General features: G+C 48.2%; 1 long non-coding RNA gene across 1 annotated transcript in view; it reads left to right on the top strand.

The window, feature by feature from the left end:
• LOC109281854 (uncharacterized) overlaps positions 1-21173 on the top strand; it is a 41776-nt gene that overhangs the window by 15519 nt on the left and 5084 nt on the right. The window contains exon 2 of the long non-coding RNA XR_009459168.1: positions 14579-18006. This is a non-coding gene — a long non-coding RNA (uncharacterized LOC109281854). The remainder of the gene's footprint in view (positions 1-14578; positions 18007-21173) is intronic.

The raw sequence follows: 21173 nt of genomic DNA on the forward strand, positions 1-21173 counted from the left end.
GGTGGCCATGGTGGCACAGAGTTGTGCTCCCTCCTGAATTGCCTATACTCCCCCGCATCCCACAAAGACTTACCTGCAGGCAGCTGCAGGAGTTACTCCCGCACCCTGCCTGGCTGTATTGCCAGCCATGTGTGTGCATGCAGACAGGAATGAGGTGCCCGCTGCCTCCAGTCACCCTTTCCCCACTCCCCCCAGTCCCAAGCAGCTCCTTACAGACTGGACCTCTGCCAGTCTGCAGGGGGAAACCTGGTTTCCCACTTCAAAGGAGAAAATCCACATTTTTCCCCTTCAAAGGGGAAATCCATGTTTTACCATAGGAAACAGAAAGCCCAGAACCCTGGTGATCAGCACGGATTCTGGTTTTCTCTGACTGATAAAAAAAAAAAATCCCCAATTTTCAGATTTAAAAATAAAAATACACATTTTTCTGTGATTTAAATGCAACACCACTATATATATATATTAGTGGCATTTCATTTTAATCACAAAATAGTGTGGATTTTGGGTTACTTTTTAAATCTGGAAATTCAGGATTTTTTTTTAATCAGAGAAAAACAGGATCCCTGGTGAGCAGTATGACTAAAAATTAAACCTTGGCCCACAATACATCACACAGAGAAATACTGTATGTAAAAAGCTCAAATCAACAAGGTCTTCCAGAGCCAATATAGAATATTACTTAAGCCTTACCAACCTAAATAAACAATTTAGGTCATTTTAAAATACTCAAAGGTGGGGGCAGATCAATTTTTGTTATTTTTGTCATTTTAAAATACTCAAAGGTGGGGCAGATCAATGTTTGTGATATCCCGATAAAAGAGTCCAATAAAAGCATTTAAAGGCTGGTTTTCACAGTCCCCATCTGGCCCTTGTAATGCATGCTTTGCTTGAAAATATGATAGTTTATTATGGTAACTGCACAGTCCTAGTTGGTGATTCTTACCCTTTAAGAAAAATTATTATAGCTTGGCTTTATTTTCTATTCAAAAGTGCTTAGATCTTTGATGTAAATCCAAGGAATTCAGCAGCATTACATAAAGGATCAACTTGGCTTAATTCAACTATCTTGAACTCTACAACTGGCTTTTATTATGTGTTAGTAATGCTCTCTCCTGTTGAGCCTAGTCTATAATTCATTGTCTTATATTTTCTTTCTCCAGTGAAAAAACAACAACCCTGTTTTAGATTATTAAAAAGTAACGGGCTCTTCACAATGTGAACCAAAATAGAGGTTTGCACTTTGAACCTTCAAGTGGGAAATCCTGGGTTTCCCCTTGGGATTGTTAATATATTAACACTACTTCCAGAAAATCTCAACTTCATTATGAAGACTCTGCAATTGCCTTAATGATAGTTATTAAATTTAATAAGAATTTTGCTTGAGTAGAATAGCAGGATTATTCTTTCTGCATTTTTTTATCATGAGTATTTTTAGTAACAAGTCCTCATCAACAGATCTCTTAATGGGGTAGTCCTCAATTTGTCCTCAGGATTATCTCTGCTTCTGTCAGTCACTATTTTACTGTGCTTTGATTAATATAACCTAGGTATAAAGTCAAGGGTGACAGGAACAGAGACCTCTGAAAAGCAACACCAAGGTTCAAAAACACCCTTCCTGAAGGAAATTTGTTGAGGGGGAGGAGGAAGGGGAATTAAGTCTTGTGATTTTTTTCAGGTTGTTTTCAACATGAAGATTTACCTAAATCACAAATCCTGGAGTTTGCTGTAGGAAAAAAAAACCCTTCAAAAACATCTATTAAATGTGATAATGTAAACCCTGCACAAGTAATGGCAAGCAACTGAATGTGCACATGATAATCTACATGTCACAATGATGCCTTTCTGAAAGCTCAGTCTTTTGTGTATAGCATTATCCTGCATAGCACTGTTTCACAGTTTTATAGTTGGTAGGGTCAGAAGGGACCTGAGCAGATCATCAAGTCCAACCCCCTGCCATGGGCAGGGAAGAATGCTGATGTCAAACGACCCCGGCTAGGTGATTGTCTAGCCTCCTTTTGAAGACCCCCAGGGTAAAAACAAGCACCACTTCCCTTGGAAGTCGGTTCCAAATCCTAGCCGCCCTGACTGTGAAGTAATGCCTCCTGATGTCTAGCCTGAACCTACTCTCAGTGAGCTTATGGCCGTTATTCCTAGTTACTCCTGGTAGTGCTCGGGGGAACAGGGTCTCTCCTATTCCCCATTAGTCCCCCTTGGTAAGTTTATAGATGGCCACCAGATCCCCTCTCAGCCTTCTCTTGTGGAGGTTGAACAGGTTCAGGTCCCTTAGCCTCCCCACATAGGGCCTGCCTTACTGCCCCTGATCATGCAAATGGCCATCCTCTGGACCTTCTCAATGCTGGCCATATCCCTCCTGAAGTGCAGCACCCAGAACTGAACGCAGTACTCCAACTGGGGCCTGACCAATGTCATATAGAGGGGGAGGATCACCTCCTTGAACCTGCTCGTGATGCATCTGTGGATGCATGACAAAGTGCGGTTAGCCAAATTGGTGACCCATGTTCATCTTGGAATCAATAATGATTCCAAGATCCTTTTCTGCCTCTGTGCTGATGAGAAGGAAATTCCCCAGCCTGTAGGTGTGCTGCTGGTTCTTCCTTCCCAGGTGCAATACCTTGCACTTGTCAGTATTGAAACCCATCCTGTTCTCATCCGCCCTGTAACCTATCCAGATCTAGTTGCAGTCTGTCCCTCTCCTCTAGCATGCCCACTTCTCCCCACATCTTAATCATCTGCGAACTTGAACAAGGTGCTTTTCACCCCCTCGTCCAAGTTGCTGATGAAGTTGTTGAACAGTGCGGGCCCAAGGACCGAGCCCTGGGGAACCCCACTGCCCACATCCCTCCAGGTCAAAAATGACCCACCCACCACCGCTCTCTGGGTGTGGCCCTCCAGCCAATTTGTGACCAATCTGACTGTGTAGGCATCGATGCCACAGTCGCCTAATTTTTTAATGAAAATGGGGTGAGAGACAGTGTCAAAAGACTACGTCCACCGTGACACCTGCATCCAAGGATCTTATGACCTGGTCATAGAAAGCTCCAGGTTGGTCTGACAGGACCTGCCTCTAATGAACCCATGTTGGTTGCCCCTAATATGGATAATTTTCTTAAAGAGCTTCCCCAGGACTGAGGTAAGACTAACTGGCCTGTAGTTTCCTGGGTCCTTTTTTGAAAATGGGGAACACATTGGCCCTTTTCCAGTCCTCTGGCACCTCACCAGAGCACCATGAGTGCTCGTAAAGCTGTGCCAGGGGTCCTGCAATGGGCTCTGCTAATTCCCTCAGCACTCTGGGGTGAGGATCATCAGGACCTGCTGATTTGAACATGTCTAGTCCCACCAGAAGTTCCCCGACTAGGTCCTCGCTGACCCTGGGCCTGGCTGTGCCTCACCTGGGTCTGTCGGGGATCCTGGTGCGGGGGATGACCCGGTCCCTGCTCAGAAAAATGGAGGCAAAGAAATTGTTAAAGAGGTTAGCTTTGTCATCTGGTGCGACCACCAGTTTACCTAGGGTGTCCTGCAGAGACCGCATGTTACCTGGTACCTTCTTTTTACCCCTATGTATTTAGAAAAGGACTTCTTGTTATCTTTGATCCGGGTAGCTAGTCCCAGTTCTGTCTCCACCTTAGCCTTCCTAACAGCCCCCTTACAATCTCAAGCAATGGAGGTGTAATCCTCCTTGGTGATGGCCCCTCCCTTTCATTGGGTGTATGCCTCCTTTTTAGCTTTGAGATGTTCCTGGATGCTTTTGGTGATCCCTGGGGCTTTTGAGCACTCTTGCTCCCTTTGATCCACATTGGGATTGTCACCCTTTGGACTTGGAGATCATCTCCTTAAGGAATGACCACTCTTCCTGGATTCCCAACTCCCCTCCCCTCCGAAACCTCAGTGCCTCCCTGACTAGTCTCCTTACCTCATTGCAATCCACCCTCCTGAAGTCCAGGGCTGCTGCCTCACTGCAGTCCTTTGACACCCTGTGCTGAATGGTAAATTCTAGTAGGTAATAATCACTATCGCCCAGGTGGTCGAGAACCTGCAGTCCACTCACCAGGTCATTGCCCATGGCCAAGACCAGGTCCAACAAGGCATTTCCCCTGGTGGGACTGTGCACCTCCTGGGTTAGATGGAGGTCCTGTAACTCAGCTAGGAACCTACATGAGCGGTCAGATATTTTCAGTGTTGTAAGGAGGCAGTGTTCAGGAGGCACTACTTCACAGTCAGGGTGGCTAGGAGCTGGAACCAACTTCCTAGGGAAGTGGCATTTGCCCCTACCCTGGGGAGCTTCAAAAGGAGGCTAGACAATCACCTAGGTGGGGTCATTTGACCCCAGCATTCTGTCCTGCCCATGGCAGGGGCTCGGACTTGATGATCTGCTTAGGTCCCTTCCTACCCTACCAAGTATGAAAGTGAAACATTTTTTCCACCTTCTGGCTACTTGGGATGAAAGTTAAAACAGCATAGTCTCCTAGAAAGCAATGGGAATGGATTTAAATAAGATGACAGGAGACTTACAGTACTTTAAAGCAATCTAGTCTACATACCCCACCAAGGCTTGCCTCACCAGTTTAAAGACAATTTAAGAGAGAGAATCAGAGCTATTATCTCATTTGTCTAATCAGGCTTTTCACTCTACCCACCCCATGAGCATAAGTCCAGGGGCACATTGGCAAAATTGTGTGTGAAGTGGGGCTGGAAAGAATTGGCTGGATCACCCTACTCTTATTTTAGGAATCACTGTTATCTGCAAGCTAGAGGCCAGAAGTCTGATTCACAACAGGATTTTTGGTGCTTTGCTGACACCTTAGATACCTAAGTCCAAAATTAAGACACTCAAAACCCTCATTCCAATCTTAGAAGTACTAAAAATTCTAAGGCTTTAAAGCCTCTTGGAAGATGTTACATTTATTGTGCAGTTGACATGTTAATCACACAATAAACTCTAATATTCACACATTTAGCCAATTTATCAAACCATATAATAGATTCATAGATGTTAGGGTCGGAAGGGACCTCAATAGATCATCGAGTCCGACCCCCTGCATAGGCAGGAAAGAGTGCTGGGTCTAGATGACCCCAGCTAGATACTCATCTAACCTCCTCTTGAAGACCCCCAGGGTAGGGGAGAGCACCACCTCCCTTGGGAGCCCGTTCCAGACCCTGGCCACTCGAACTGTGAAGAAGTTCTTCCTAATGTCCAATCTAAATCTGCTCTCTGCTAGCTTGTGGCCATTATTTCTTGTAACCCCCGGGGGTGCCTTGGTGAATAAAAACTCACCAATTCCCTTCTGTGCCCCTGTGATTAACTTATAGGCAGCCACAAGGTCGCCTCTCAACCTTCTCTTGCGGAGGCTGAAAAGGTCCAGTTTCTCTAGTCTCTCCTCGTAGGGCTTGGTCTGCAGGCCCTTAACCATACGAGTGGCCCTTCTCTGGACCCTCTCCACGTTATCTGCATCCCTCTTGAATTGCAGCACCCAGAATTGCATGCAGTACTCCAACTGCAGTCTGACCAGTGCCGGATAGAGGGGAAGTACCTCCTTGGATCTATTCGTCATGCATCTGCTGATGCACGATAAAGTGCCATTAGCTTTTCTGATGGCTTCGTCACACTGTCGACTCATGTTCATCTTGGAGTCCACTAGGACTCCAAGATCCCTTTCCAATTCTGTGCCACCCAGCAGGTCATTCCCTAGGCTGTAGGTGTGCTGGACATTTTTCCTCCATAGGTGCAGCACTTTGCATTTCTCCTTGTTGAACTGCATTCTGTTGTTTTCTGCCCACTTGTCTAACCTGTCCAGGTCTGCCTGTAGTTGTTCCCTGCCCTCCGGCGTGTCCACTTCTCCCCATAGCTTTGTGGCATCTGCAAACTTGGACAGAGTACATTTCACTCCCTCGTCCAAGTCACTGATGAAGACATTAAAGAGTGTCGGTCCAAGGACCGAGCCCTGTGGGACTCCACTGTCCACACCCTTCCAGGTGGAAACCGACCCATCCACCATGAGTCTCTGGGTGCGACCCTCCAGCCAATTCGCCACCCACCGGACTGTGTAGTCATCCAAGTCACAGCCTCTTAACTTGTTCACCAGTATGGGGTGGGATACCGTATCGAAGGCCTTCCTGAAGTCTAAGTATACGACATCCACCCCTCCTCCTGTGTCCAGGCGTTTCATAACCTGGTCATGAAAAGAGACTAGATTAGTCAGGCACAATCTGCCTGCTATGAACCCGTGCTGGTTTCCCCTCAGCATAATTTGTCCTGCTGGGCTCTCGCAAATGTGAGCCTTGATAATTTTTTCAAAGATTTTGCCAAGGATGGAGGTGAGACTGAGTGGCCTATAGTTGCCCGGGTCCTCTTTCCTCCCCTTCTTGAAAATGGGGACCACATTGGCCCTTTTCCAGTCCTCAGGACTTTGCCTGTGCGCCACGAGCATTCAAATATTCCCACCAGTGGCTCTGCAATGATGTCGGCCAGTGCCTTCAGCACCCTTGGATGGAGCTCATCCGGGCCTGCCGACTTAAAGGCATCCAGTTCTTCCAAGTGACACTGCACCATCTCAGGGTCTATGCATGGTAGTCTGGCGCCTTGCTGCTGCCTCTCTACAACCCCAGTGAGAGACTTGTCCTACCCCTCGCTTAGGAACACTGAGGCAAAGAACTCGTCGAGGAGTTCAGCCTTGTCCCCCCTGTCCGTCACCAATTGCTTCTGCCCATTTAGCAGGGGTCCTATTCCTCCCTGGGCCTTCCTTTTACTCCCTATATATCTAAAAAACAATTTCTTGTTGTCCTTTACTTGGGATGCCATCCTCAGCTCCATGGTAGCTTTGGCCCGTCTAACTGCCTCCCTGCAAGCGCGAGCAGAGGTGGTATATTCGTCTTTGGTGATCTCTCCCTGTTTCCACTTTTTGTGTGCTCCCCTTTTGGCCCTTAGGCTGTCCTGGATTTCTCTGGTCAGCCATGGAAGCCTCCTGGCCCCTTTCCCTCTTTTACCTCGCACGGGGATCATCTCGCTTTGTGCCCGAAGGATTGTTTCCTTAAGGCACAGCCACCCCTCTTGGGCTCCCATCACTTCAAAACTCCTACTCTGCAGTGCGTCCTTGACTAATCGCCTGAGTTCACTGAAATCAGCTTTCCTAAAGTCTAGCACTTTCACCCTACTAGTTACCTTACCCACTCGACGTCTTATGGTGAATTCTAATATTAGGTGATCACTGTCCCCCAGATGGCTGTAGGTCCCCTACCATGTCATCCCCCGTTGCCAATACCAGATCCAGTATGGCATTCCCCCTAGTGGGACCGTGTACCTCCTGTGTCAGGTGGAGGTCCTGTACACAGGTTACAAACCTGCGTGAACGGTGGGACTTTGCTGTCTGCATGTCCCAGCAGATGTCTGGGTAGTTTAGGTCCCCCATAACTACTGCCTCTTTAGCTTTTCTGGTCTCCGAGAGCTGCCTCAGGAGCCCCGCATCTATTTCTTCCCCTTGGTGTGGGGGTCTGTAGCAGACCCCTACCACCAAATCCCTTTTCTCCTTGCCCCCCATATAGCCTAACCCACAATCCTTCTACTTCCTCATCCTTTGATTCCGTCTTGATGAGGGTCGATGTATATTGCTCATTGACATAGAGCACAACCTCTCCCCCTTTCTTCCTCACCCTGTCCTTTCTGTACAATCTATAACCCTCAATATGAACCGCCCAGTTGTGGGAAGAATCCCACCAGGTTTCCGTTAGCCCTACTAAGTCATAGGTGTTTTGTGCAAGCAGGAGCGCTAGTTCATCCTGCTTGTTCCCCATGCTCCTAGCATTAGTATATAGGCACTTGAGCCCTGTGACTGGTGCCTTTGCTGCCCCCCCGCTCCGAGTCCCAAGGGGCCCCTTTTTTCTTACCTTCTCGTTGCTTATCTGTGCTGTAGTGCTGGTCTCCCCATGGCTTGCAGGTTCCCAATGTTTTCCTTCTTCAGGCTGGGCTGTCCTTGTGGGTGCCACATGGTTTGATGGTCCACAGCTTCCCCCGCCCTCATCTTCCCCTCCCCCTGACGAGCCTAGTTTAAAGCCCGCCGAAGGAGATCCGCCAACCTAGAAGAAAACACACGCTTACGTTTGGGGGACAGGTGAAGCCCATCCCAACTGAGCATGTCCCTCATCATAATGTGTGGGTCGTTGTCCAGGAAGCCGAAGCCTGCCTCGAGACACCACTGCCGAAGCGGCCAGTTGGTCTCTCTGATGCAGTTCTCATGCCACCTTCCGCATCTGTTCACTGGTAGGATGGAAGAGAATACCACCTGTACACTGAACTCCCTCAGCACGCCGCCCAGAGCACTGTAGTCCGCCATGAGGTGATCGGGGGTTCTCCTGTCCGCATCTTTAGTAACCACATGGACTAGGACCATGTGGTAGTAATCGGTGGGCTTGATCCTGGCCTGGATTACTTCTGTCACATCTCGAATCTTTGCTCTGGGCAGGCAGTATACCTCTCGTGTTGAGGGGTCCTGGTGACAGATGGGTCCTTCTATACCTCTCAGGATGGAGTTGCCTATGACGAGCACTCATCGCTTCCTCCTCTGGGTCCGCTTGGATCTCTTGACCTGTTCAGAACGTGGAGAATATGGTGATGCTTCCTGCCCAAGGGCTTCCTCCTCCCCTTCCATCTCCTGCAGGGTCGCCAGGGCCTCGTACCTGTTCTCCAGTCAGACTGGAGGAACTGGTACCTGTTCGCTGCGAGCAGCTCTGGTCCTGGATGTGACCGTCTGCCACTCTGCTGTGGAAGGCATTCCCCGGGATGCTTCTTCCTTAGGTGCCTGGTCCTGCAGGGAAAAGAAATAGCCGTCAATTTCATCCTCCACCTCCCTGATACCCCTCAGCCTGCTAACCTCCTCCCGGAGCTCCCTCACCTGCGCCTCCAGAGCCCTAAGATGGGCTCCTGCCGGACAGGTGTGGGGGCCCCCAATCTCTGCCCCCCCCGGCCCTGCTGGGGATCCCCTGCAGGCCAGGAGGTAGGGGGACATCAGCTCCCCCATGGGCTCGGTCTGGGTGGAGGCCTCAGACCATTCCTGGGTAGGCTTGGCCCCCTGGGCAGAGGCCCTAGCAGCACTCCTCATTGACACCATTCTAAGCTGCTGTTTGTAGATCTGTCTGGTGTCTACACCCTACCCATACAGGAGTCTCTCTCCTGGACCCTTCCTGCCCGCCCGCCGGCGTGAACGCCTGCGCAAATGCCAGCGCGCTCTTACAGAGCGTGCCTGTTTGTGTGCTCTGTTCGCGCTGCGCGGCTCAGAAGCGCGGCTCCCTACCGGCTCAGCTATATGGGACCCGGGGGGCTTCCCATCCGGATCTGGCTCAGCTGTGCCAGGTCCCTCCACCCCTCTTACCTTCAGGGGATCAGCTGTTGCTGCCCCCGCTGCTGTTTCCTCTGCTGCTGCTGCTTCCTCCTCCACCTTGGGTCAGTAAGTTAGTTAGTTAAGGGGGCACACGTGCATGCGGGACACACGTGTGCCTGGATCCTCTCCTTCCCTCTGCTGGTTCCCAAGTGCTGGGAACTACGTCACCCCATGTCTTTTAAAGCCCGGGGTTTGAATTTCCCGCCCCTGCAATGTTAATGGCAACATTTAATGTAGAACATCTTTGTGCCTGTTTTGTATGCTATTTTAATTTGAACATGTGTCTAGTTTTGAAGCCCCCACTACCACAAGGTTGTGGAGAAATTGGAAAGAGTCCAGCAGAGGGCAATGAAAATGGTTAGGAGGCTGGGGCACTTGGCTTCTGAGAACAGGCTGAGAGAACTGGACTTATTATTTTGGAGAATAGAAGAGTAGGTAGGACCCAGAGGGTGGTGGCTGACAAAGTCAATTGTCATGGTGCGCTGTGACCAGTGGGGTCCCTCAAGGCTCTGTCTTAGGGCGTATACTATTTAACATATTCATTAACTATGTAGATATTGGTGTCAGAAGCAGACTGGCTAAGATCACCGATGACACCAAACTCTGGAGTAAAGGATCCACACGTGAGGACAAAAGGCTGATCTAGGCAGACCTTGACAGGCTCAGGACATGGGCAGATGAGAACCTGATGGTGTTTAACACTGAAAACTACAAGGTTCTCCACCTTGGGAGGAAAAACCTGCAGCATGCTTATAGGCTTGGCAATGCTACACTGGTTAACACTATGGACAAAAGGGACTTGGGGGTCATGATTGACCACAAGATGAATATGAGCCTTCAATGTGATGCTGCGACTAGTAAAGCAAGCAAAATGCTGGCTTGCATCCATAGATGCTTCTCAAGCAAATCCCAGGACATCATTCTCCTGTTGTACTTGGCCTTGGTGAGGCCGCAGCTGGAGTACTGCGTCCAATTTGGGGCTTCACAATTCAAAAAGGATGTGGAAAAGCTTGAGAGAGTACAGAGGAGAGCCACGTGCATGATCAGAGGTCAGGAAAACAGACCTTATGTTGAGAGGCTGAGCGCCATGGGACTCTTTAGCCTGGAAAAGCGCAGGCTCAGGGGTGATCTGGTGGCCACCTATAAGTTTATTGGGGTGCTCACCAGGATCTGGGGGAACATTTGTTTACCAGAGCACCCCAAGGGATGACAAGGTCAAATGGTCACAAACTCTTCAGGCTGGACATCAGAAAGAACTTCTTTACTGTCCGAGCCCCCAAGGTTTGGAATAGACTGCCACTTTAGGTGGTTCAAGCACCTACTTTGAATGCCTTTAAGAGACATTTGGATGTTTATCTTGCTGGGATCCTATGATCCCTGCTGACTTCCTGCCCATGGGGCAGGGGGCTGGACTCGATGATCTTTTGAGGTCCCTTCCAGCCCTAGTGTCTATGAATTTATGAAAGAGTGAGAGGGGATTTAATAGCAGCCTTCAAGTACCTGAAGGATGGTTCCAAAGGAAATGAGCTAGACTGCTCTCAGTGGTGCTGGATGACAGAACAAGGAAAAATGGGCTCAAATTGTAGCAAGGGAAGTTTAAATTAGATATCAAGAAGAAGTTTCTCCCAAAGAGAGTAGTAAAGCATTGGATCAGGTTACCCAGAGAAGTTGTGGGAGGTTTTTAAGACCCAGCTAGACAAAGGGTTCTGAGCAACTGGGCATGTACCTCCTGCCGAAGTTCCATCATGATTCACAAACTTGTCACTCCCGCACTCATCTCCCTGGAGGGCTCGTATCTGATAGGGGCTCATACTTATTCTCAAAGTATGCCTGCTGCATCTGGCCTCACAATAGACAGCCAGTGAAAGGGGTGGCAATGCCCTCTTTATCTAATACTAAAGTAAATGCACAAAGCTGTGGAAATCTTGGGCCTAAATTTAAAAAAATTTAAAAATTCACTGCAACAGGAACTGGAACTCCTCTCTTAAGTGACTGTCCTAAACATTTGTCTATTGATGTGTTTTTTTCTTTCTCTAGCCCACTGAATGTTCAGGTATTTTATACAGACTGGAACAGTTTCCATGAGAGATACTGAAAGCTCTACCCCAAAATACATTATATTCTTGGGGATAGCAGATTCTTGCAGGAGATTGGTGTTTCAGTCCTATAAGGCAGATAAATGAGTTGACTTTGCTCTCCCACATCACAGTGGGGTACCCTAAACGTTAGGCCAAGAGAAGCACAATGGCTTCTTCTGTTTTTTGAGAGAAGGGCCTGGTTTAGGGACCAAGCCCCAGTAGACGGTTCATGGCTGAGAATCCCAAGAAGGGTTCTGGCATTTATGGAAACCCTACTGGCTAACTTCACTTTCCTGACACACAGCATGGGGAGCCTAACTTCCTGGCTCTGGATTCCCAAAAAGAATATCTAAAAGTTAGGCACTGTAACATAGATTCATAGATGTTAGGATCGGAAGGGACCTCAATAGATCATCGAGTCCGACCCCCTGCATAGGCAGGAAAGAGTGTTGGGTCTAGATGACCCCAGCTAGCTGCTTATCTAACCTCCTCTTGAAGACCCCCAGGGTAGGGGAGAGCACCACCTCCCTTGGGAACCCATTCCAGACCTTGGCCACTCGAACTGTGAAGAAGTTCTTCCTAATGTCCAATCTAAATCTGCTTTCTGCTAGCTTGTGGCCATTATTGCTTGTAACCCCCAGGGGTGCCTTGGTGAATAAATACTCACCAATTCCCTTCTGTGCCCCCGTGATGAACATATAGGCAGCCACAAGGTCACCTCTCAACCTTCTCTTGTGGAGACTGAAAAGGTCCAGTTTCTCTAGTCTCTCCTCGTAGGGCTTGGTCTGCAGGCCCTTAACCATACGAGTGGCCCTTCTCTGGGCCCTCTCCAGGTTATCCACATCCCTCTTGAATTGTGGCGCCCAGAATTTCACACAGTACTCCAACTGTGGTCTGACCAGCGCCCGATAGAGGGGAAGTATCACCTCCTTGGACCTATTCATCATGCATCTGCTGATGCACGATAAAGTGCCATTAGCTTTTCTGATGGCTTCGTCACACTGCCGTCTCATGTTCATCTTAGAGTCCACTAGGACTCCAAGATCCCTTTCCACTTCTGTGCCACCCAGCAGGTCATTCCCTAGGCTGTAGGTGTGCTGGACATTTTTCCTCCATAGGTGCAGCACTTTGCATTTCTCCTTGTTGAACTGCATTCTGTTGTTTTCTGCCCACTTGTCTAACCTGTCCAGGTCTGCTTGCAGCTCTTCCCTGCCCTCCGGAGTGTCCACTTCTCCCCATAGCTTTGTGGCATCTGCAAACTTGGACAGAGTACATTTCACTCCCTCGTCCAGTTGCTGATGAAGACGTTAAAGAGTATCGGTCCAAGGACCGAGCCCTGCGGGACCCCACTGCCCACACCCTTCCAGGTCGAAACTGACCCATCCACCACGACTCTCTGGGTGCGACCCTCCAGCCAATTCACCACCCACCGGACTATGTAGTCATCCAAGTCACAGCCTCTTAACTTGTTCACCAGTATGGGGTGGGATACCGTATCGAAGGCCTTCCTGAAGTCTAAGTATACGACATCCACCCCTCCTCCTGTGTCCAGGCGTTTCATAACCTGGTCATAAAAAGAGAATAGGTTGGTCAGGCACGATCTGCCTGCTACGAACCCGTGCTGGTTTCCCCTCAGCATAATTTGTCCTGCTGGGCTCTCGCAAATGTGAGCCTTGATAATTTTTTCAAAGATTTTGCCAAGGATGGAGGTGAGACTGAGTGGCCTATAGTTGCCCGGGTCCTCCATCCTCCCCTTCTTGAAAATGGGGACCACATTGGCCCTTTTCCAGTCCTCCGGGACTTGGCCCGTGTGCCACGAGCGTCCGAATATTCCCGCCAGTGGCTCTGCAATGATGTCGGCCAGTGCCTTCAGCACCCTTGGATGGAGCTCATCCGGGCCTGCCGACTTAAAGGCATCCAGTTCTTCCAAGTGACTCTGCACCATCTCAGGGTCTACGCATGGAAGTCTGGCGCCTTGCTGCTGCCTCTCTACAATCCCAGTGAGAGACTTGTCCTGCCCCTCACTTAGGAACACTGAGGCAAAGATCTCATTGAGGAGTTCAGCCTTGTCCCCCCTGTCTGTCACCAACTGTTTCTGCCCATTTAGCAGGGGTCCTATTCCTCCCTGGGCCTTCCTTTTACTCCCAATATATCTAAAAAACAATTTCTTGTTGTCCTTTACTTGGGATGCTATCCTCAGCTCCATGGTAGCTTTGGCCCGTCTAACTGCCTCCCTACAAGCACGAGCAGAGGAGGTATATTCGTCTTTGGTGATCTCTCCTTGTTTCCACTTTTTGTGTGCTCCCCTTTTGGCCCTTAGGCTGTCCTGGATTTCTGCGGTCAGTCAGGGAATCCTCCTGGTCCCTTTCCCTCTTTTACCCCGCATGGGGATCGTCTCGCTTTGTGCCTGAAGAATCGTTTCCTTAAGGCACAGCCACCCTTCTTGGGCTCCCATCATTTCAAAACTCCTACTCTGCAGTGCGTCCTTGACTAATCGCCTGAGTTCATTGAAATCAGCTTTCCTAAAGTCTAGTACTTTCACCCTACTAGTTACCTTACCCACTCAACGTCTTATGGTGAATTCTAATATTAGGTGATCACTGTTCCCCAGATGGCTACCAATCTGTAGGTCCCCTACCATGTCATCCCCCGTTGCCAATACCAGATCCAGTATGGCATTTCCCCTAGTGGGACCGTGTACCTCCTGTGTCAGGTGGAGGTCCTGTACACAGGTTAGAAACCTGCGTGAGCGGTGGGACTTTGCCGTCTGTGTCTCCCAGCAGATGTCTGGGTAGTTTAGGTCCCCCATGACTACCGCCTCTTTAACTTTTCTGGTCTCTGAGAGCTGCCTCAGGAGCCCTGCATCTATTTCTTCCCCTTGATGTGGGGGTCTGTAGCAGTCTGTAACACTGAGCACTAGATCCTTCTGTACTTTTAACCTCAGGACAGTGCTAGGATTGGGACAGAAATCAGGAAACTCCTTTCAGCTTCTGCTGCTCCCTGCTTCTCTCGATCCAGGAGAGGCTAAGGGAGAGTCTGGACAGTCTAACTTGTCCTAACATTGAGATGGCCACAGCAAAGTGGTGTTTCACCAGCTTTGTCTCCTTGTAGGATCTCTGAGGATGTGACCACACTGCCTGTGCAGCACTCTCAAAAGTGCTGCTGAAAACTAAGTTTCAGTTACTTGCTCCTGCACCGCATGCCTCAAACCCAGAACAGTGACAATAAGGACTCTCCAGGGACAAGCCTTTGCTGCTCAACAGAGTAGATCTTGGAACAGCAGCAGGTGCCACCTTTACAGCCCCAGTTCCAGCTGCAGACCATGTAAGTTGTGTGAAAGCTTTTGGTGAAAGCCTTTGAATTTGGCTTGGAATGTGTAAACTGCAGTAAAACAAATGGAAAATTCTGAATGGATCAGTCTAGTATAAAGTGACAGGCTTAAATGAAAATTAGTGATGTTGAGAGAATTCATCAGAGTTTAGAGAGGCATCCCAACCAACACATCAATTTTTATAGAAACATACCACAGCACCCAATACTAAACTTGTAATGTTTGGGTCAGCATTTAAAGGAAAGCAACACTAAAACAACTTCATTTGGCACCTGGAATTTCTTTGGGTCTAACCCAGCCTGAACCAGAGTACTACTGTTTATGAAACAGCAGCCTGAGGCTATTGAATTGCTGGTAGAAATTCACAAACTGTCATAAAATGGAATTAACAAAGTAACCAATGTTCTACTGCAGGAATGAGGAAATAAGATTGTTGGCTACCAAAGGTATCAGTGTTATTGGTAATAGAAAAAAAAAACCTAAATGCATTTTCTTTTTATATCAGTCTTTTTTGTTTGTTTTGCTCATTGGAAAAGTGTTTCCTAAAGTCTTTAAAATAATAAGAGAAGGGCTCCAATTACTTGGTTGTCCACGTTCCACCACAAATTAAGATAAAAATAACTAAAGTAGTTTTAACTGAACAACAGGATAAATTAGCTTACATGGGACTCCACATTATTGTGATGAGCCTGCATCCAGGACTTGGGCTAGCTCAGGTTACCTCAGTGTTCAGTGGGTACCTTCTACCAGTATGATTTTTATTACTAGTCATGTAGGATGATGTGTTAAATAGGCCAACCCCTTTGTATAGTATGACCACAACATAAAAGAAATTTTGCTTTAATGCTGACCCTTTCCCTTCCCCACATTTAGAAATGCTAGAAAGCAACAATGTTCCTTCCCAGAAATCAGAAGCACAAAGGCTAGGTACAGACAGTCAAAAAGCCTGAGGCTGAATTGATTCAGTCTTTGCAAGTTAGTCTACAATGCAGAGATTAAATTGAAACAGAAGTGAACAGACAGCAAATGCAGCCACATGCCTGCAGTGGCTCAGGCCAGAAGCCAGGGGGAGGTAGAGCATGACTCTCTGGCTATGTGTTTACTTCCTCTTTCTGCTGCCCCTGAGGTCTCTGAGGTTTGCAGGCCAGAACAACAGCATTAGAACTCTGCAGAGTTGTTCATCACTTCCTCTTCCTGCTTCCAGGTGCCTCTGGGATTTGTAGTCCACAGTTGCAGCCAGCAGTAAGTTTGAGTGGGGGAAGGGGTGTTTAATGCCCCCTTCCTGGCCCCAGACCCCAGCTGGGGTTTGCCTGTAGGGGGAGGGGGAAGTACTCCAACTATAGACTGGGTTCCATCCCCAGTTCATCTTGCCCCCTGCCCCATGTCAGCCAGCCCTCACTGCTCGAGCAGACAGCCCAGCCCAGGGTGGGAAAGCATGCTAGATGCTGCAGGACTGTGATTTAACTTGAACCAGGAAGGGGTCTGGGACAGAAGTTTCATAAACCGGTTTGGCCCAAATCAGTTAAGTCTGATACTACATTCAACCAGGTTTATCTTAAACCAGTTTCAGTCATTTTGAAACCAGTTTATGCACACTAAACTTCTGTTCTGTTACAGGTTTAAATCAATTTCTGATTGCTTAAACCTGTTTATGTACAACTTCTGTCCCTAATAGTTTATCCTCTACTGATTACCATAAGTTCCTTATCCAAACTGGACGTTTCTGTCTTGTACACAGTAAAGCAATCCCACTAAAGCAAAACCCATTTTTTTGTTTAATGAGTTTTTATTCTATTTATTTTTTTTAATATGGGCAAAGAAGTAGGCATTGGGTGTAAACTATGGATGAATAGCAATAGCAGTAGCATCCATGTACAGTCAATGACCTGTTTTCTGGCATGAGTGGGGAATGGGGTGTGCCAGTAATCTCAAAATGCCAGTTACCTGAGGCACAGCAGTTTCTGGCCAGATGCGGAGCAGAGGGGGTGGGGGGTGACAGTGGCCACACAAGGAGCGGCAGCAGCGCAGGGTGGTGGGTGGTGGCAGCAGTCACTGTGTGCGAGCTTTCCCTGCTCCTCTCCCCTCCATCTGGCCAGCCGGATGGCCGGAAATTCCAGTTAATAGAAATGCTGGTTAGTAAAATGCTGGATAACAGGGCTTTTACTGTATTGACGTATTATTAAAAGAGAGACCACTCTAAAACAGAAATGTAATCATTTGGTAAGTGTTCAGTATTTTAGAAATGTCATCTCTTCTTCACATAATGTTCTTTATTGTCAGGTTTTTTTACCAGCAACCAAACCACTTCACTTCCCCTCCCTCACCCCACTCCCCAACAACCTTACTGTGTCATTGCAGTGATGTGCCTTGACCTTACTGTGAATTATGTTGTTTCAGGGGTGAAGGTGTTGCAGTCCAATGATGGTCAAGCCAAAGAAAATCAAAATGTGGTTTGTTAAGAAATAACTTTTCAAAACCCAAAAGGGGCTTATTTGGTCAATAAAACTTTCCTCTCTACCACCTTTGGACACAGCTTGCACACATTTCCATTGTTCTGTGTTAATAATACATAGGCATGTTATATAATAAAGAATGTGTTGAATTGATTGTTCCTAATCCAGGAATTGCAAGATGAGCATGACCTGAGAAGCAGGTCAGACTAGATCATCCCACAGGGCTCTTCTGTACTTAAAACCTCTGAATCTTTATTCTCTGAACATAGACATACAGAAGTCATTATGATTTGACCAGCTTCTAAACTTTTGTATAGATTTGCTCTGTACTATTTTAACAGTTGCCATTATTAACCTCCTCCTTGCTGCCATGTATTTGCGTGTAGCTTTTCCAGTCTGTTGTTCTTTTATGAAGCCCAGTGTAAAAGTTAGATCATTATTATTGATGATACAGATGTTAGTTATTTAAATAAAGGTCAGACAACATCTTTGTAATCTTTGTTATGTGAGACTGGGCACCTAAGACCATATTTGAGCCCCTGAATAAATGTCACCTGATTTTTCAGAGTTGATGAACACTTTTGCCTCCAACTGATTTCAGTGATAGTACAGAAGAGACTCAAGAAGAGAGCTGTGACCCCAAATCCAGCCCCAGACTTGGGGGAATCAGTGGAGCTGGAGCTGTGATTCTCGAACAGGGTGCTGTGAACCATCAAAGGTTGCCACGATCCCCAGCCTCTGTGATGTGAGAGGAGGTAAGTGCTGGCTCCCCTACAAAGCCAGGGATCTTGTGCCAGCCCTAGCTTTTCTGCAGCTCCAAGAACATGGGAGAAGCAGAGGAATGAACTGAACTGAAAAGCACAGCATCTGCCCCCCCCCGGTGATGTAATCTTTTTATGTAATCTTTTTTATGGTATATCTAGCTTTTGCAAACTATATCTAACTGAATACTTAAGGCAACTTACTGGTGCTGGGAGGGGTGTGGTACGTGTGTGTTAAGAGATGCTTGCAGAGCACAGCGTGTGGGATGCGGAGGATTCCTGGAATGCCTCCCTAACACCAGAAGGATAATGTCTCCCTGACACCTGTAAGATAGCAAGAAGTTCAGAAAAAGGTCTCATTATAATGCTAAAAATCACACCCCTGGGCAGAGCAAAAGTATGTTAATGAAACATATATGTATGTAAAGGAACTACATGGCTAAAACATAGGTATAGAGACATGCTCACTAGAGAACGTCTTATGTCAGTGGCTTGTAACCAATCACTGAGCGATACACTTGCAAACATATGTATAAAAGGTACCCAAAGGTAGAAACTGGTGGTGCTTGTTTTGTGAACGATCGCCAAGCACCCCTCTCTGTGCAGACTTGAAACAATAAAGATTAAGTTGGATCCTCCACCCCTGTGTGTTTATTGGCAAAAGCACACCGGGCACGAACTCACACTGTCCTTTGGAGACAGCAATTTGGCGACCCAGATGGGACCGCATTGACCGCCTTGCCCGGTCCACCTCCTCGGCTCCGGCAATGGCTGTGGACGGCGCGAGGGCCAGGCGCCACCGGCCTTTTTCGTCGGAGGTCTGACCGTCTCCTGGTTGTTTGACAGAGCTGTGGAGGGGTACAATGGCGCAATGCTCGGAGGAACAACTTAATCTGACGGGACGAGGGAGGTCTCAACGGACTGGTGAGTGTCTCTTTCGATTTACGGATAGGTCGGGTAAAAGAGGCGGCTTTAAAAGTTCCGACTGTGTAGATGCCCTAGGCGAGTGAGATCGGGTGGCAGTCCCGTGAACTCCCTTTAATCAGTTTGGTTCTGAGGCTGAGCAGTGGTCACCGTCCGGTAGTTGGATAATAGGAAGTAACCAGTCCAAGATTCCACCCTGCAGTCCCTTAGGATGCATTTTGAAAAATTGGCCAAAGTTTGGAAGCGACCCTATGACAAAACAACAGATGATTCGGTATTGCAATACATGTTGGCCACAGTACCAACTTGCGGATGCTGCAGCCTGGCCGGAGAATGGGTCTTTGGATTATAACACAATCTTGCAGTTACAGTTGTTTTGTAGGAGCCAAGGGAAGTGGGATGAGATGCTTTATGTAGAGGCATATATGACTTTATATGGGGATGGGGCTACACAGAAGTCGTGTGGGATATTTAGGGGAAGCGGGGTAATGGCTTTACAGGGGGTCACCACAGTATGTCCAGAGGAGCCGGAGGAGGGAGACGTGCAGTTGCTAATTGCTCCCACGGCTCCCCCGTCTTATCCTGTGAGACCTGCGTCACCACAGGGGACTTCCACTGCACCTGTAACGGCTCGTCAGGGACTCCCGGCTGGCTCGTCCAGTCCGTCGTCCCCCCACCTCCCCTGACAGCCCTGGGGTGCCATCCCCGGGTCTGGCGGATGCAGGTGGTAGCAATCTGGCAGTAGAAGGGACTGTAGGAGATGGGGCGTTTAGCCCTGTGGTGAGTCGCTTACGATCAGGGGCCCAACCAGTAGTTCAGGCCCCTTTGCGACAAGCGGTGGGTCCTGAGGGTAGACCAGTTTTTGTCTATGTGCCATTCAGCACGGCAGACTTGATAAATTGGAAACAGTCCGTGGGCCAATATCGCCAGAATCCGGAGGCAATGGCCCAGTTGTTCTCTACTATTTTCCTCACCCACCAACCAAACTGGATAGATATTCAGGCCTTACTGGCCGCTCTTCTCCAGAAGAAAAGAGGTTGGTCTTAGAGAAAGCACGCACGATAGCACAGCAGTGTCACCTAGCCGGTGATGTAGATGAACTTTGCCCTAAGAAAAATCAAGACTGGGATCCCAACACCCGAGAGGGCCGGAAGGAGTTAGAGCTGTATCAGGAGTTTGTGCTGGCTGCCCTCCGGGAGGCTATCCCCAAGCAGAAAAATTTGTCTAAATTGTACAAAGTGCGGCAGGGTCCAGAGGGAGGATCTGTCCAGTTTTTATGGGAGGTTGTGTGAGGCAGCCAGACAGTGGATGGATTTAGATCCGGAGCTGCAGGAAAATGCCAAGATGTTTAATACACTGTTTATAGGACAGTCAGCCCCAGATATTAGGAAAAAACTACAGAAGGCTGAAGGAGCAGCTGGAATGAACATCAGCCAAATGGTTGAGATTGCTTATAAGGTATACTCCAACCGAGATCAGGTTAAGGAGGAAATAAAAGATAAGAGAATGAAGGTACAGGCGTCGTTACAAGCATCATTGTTGGCAGCGGCAATTGTAGATCAGAGGAGTAGAGGACGGGGCAGGAGGGCATAGAGGAGGCGTGAGCTATGCTCCGGGAGGCTACAGCCAGGGTCCCAGGCTGGGACCTAATCAGTGCGCTATTTGCAAGCAGGAAGAGCATTGGAAGAATGAGTGTCCCCAAAGGGGGGAGAAGAAACGTGATGGAGAAGAGAGAGTAATGGTGCTAGAGGATTCTGACCAAGAGTGATGGGGACCGGGGGCAAACATCTAAGTGATACCCGTCTCCCCTTATGAGCCCCTGGTTAGAATGCAAGTGGGGGGAGAACTCATTGATTTTTTAGTGGACAGTGGAGCCACTCATTCAAGAGTGACTAATTTTAAAGGACCCTTATCAAAAAAACAAACCAAGATCCCCATAATTGGAGCCACCGGCCAGCGGATGCATCGTCCTTTTGTGCCACCCATGGAATGCAAATTGGGAGGAAAGAAAGTGTCCCATCAGGTTTTGTATATGCTTGAGTGCTGTTAATTACAGCAAAAACGAAGAAAGAGTGCCACCTGCTGACCGTAAGTTTTAAAACAGCAGAACAAATAGTGCAATAGATGCCCTGTCTGTTGTGTCAACAATCCTAAGATTTCCCCCAAACCTCCGCCAGGAGCAGGAAGACAAGGACTATTAGCAGGAGAGTGTTGGCAGATAGATTTCTCTGAAGTTC

The sequence above is a fragment of the Alligator mississippiensis genome, chromosome 1, assembly GCF_030867095.1.
Source record: "Alligator mississippiensis isolate rAllMis1 chromosome 1, rAllMis1, whole genome shotgun sequence".
In the NCBI taxonomy this organism is placed as follows: domain Eukaryota; kingdom Metazoa; phylum Chordata; order Crocodylia; family Alligatoridae; genus Alligator; species Alligator mississippiensis.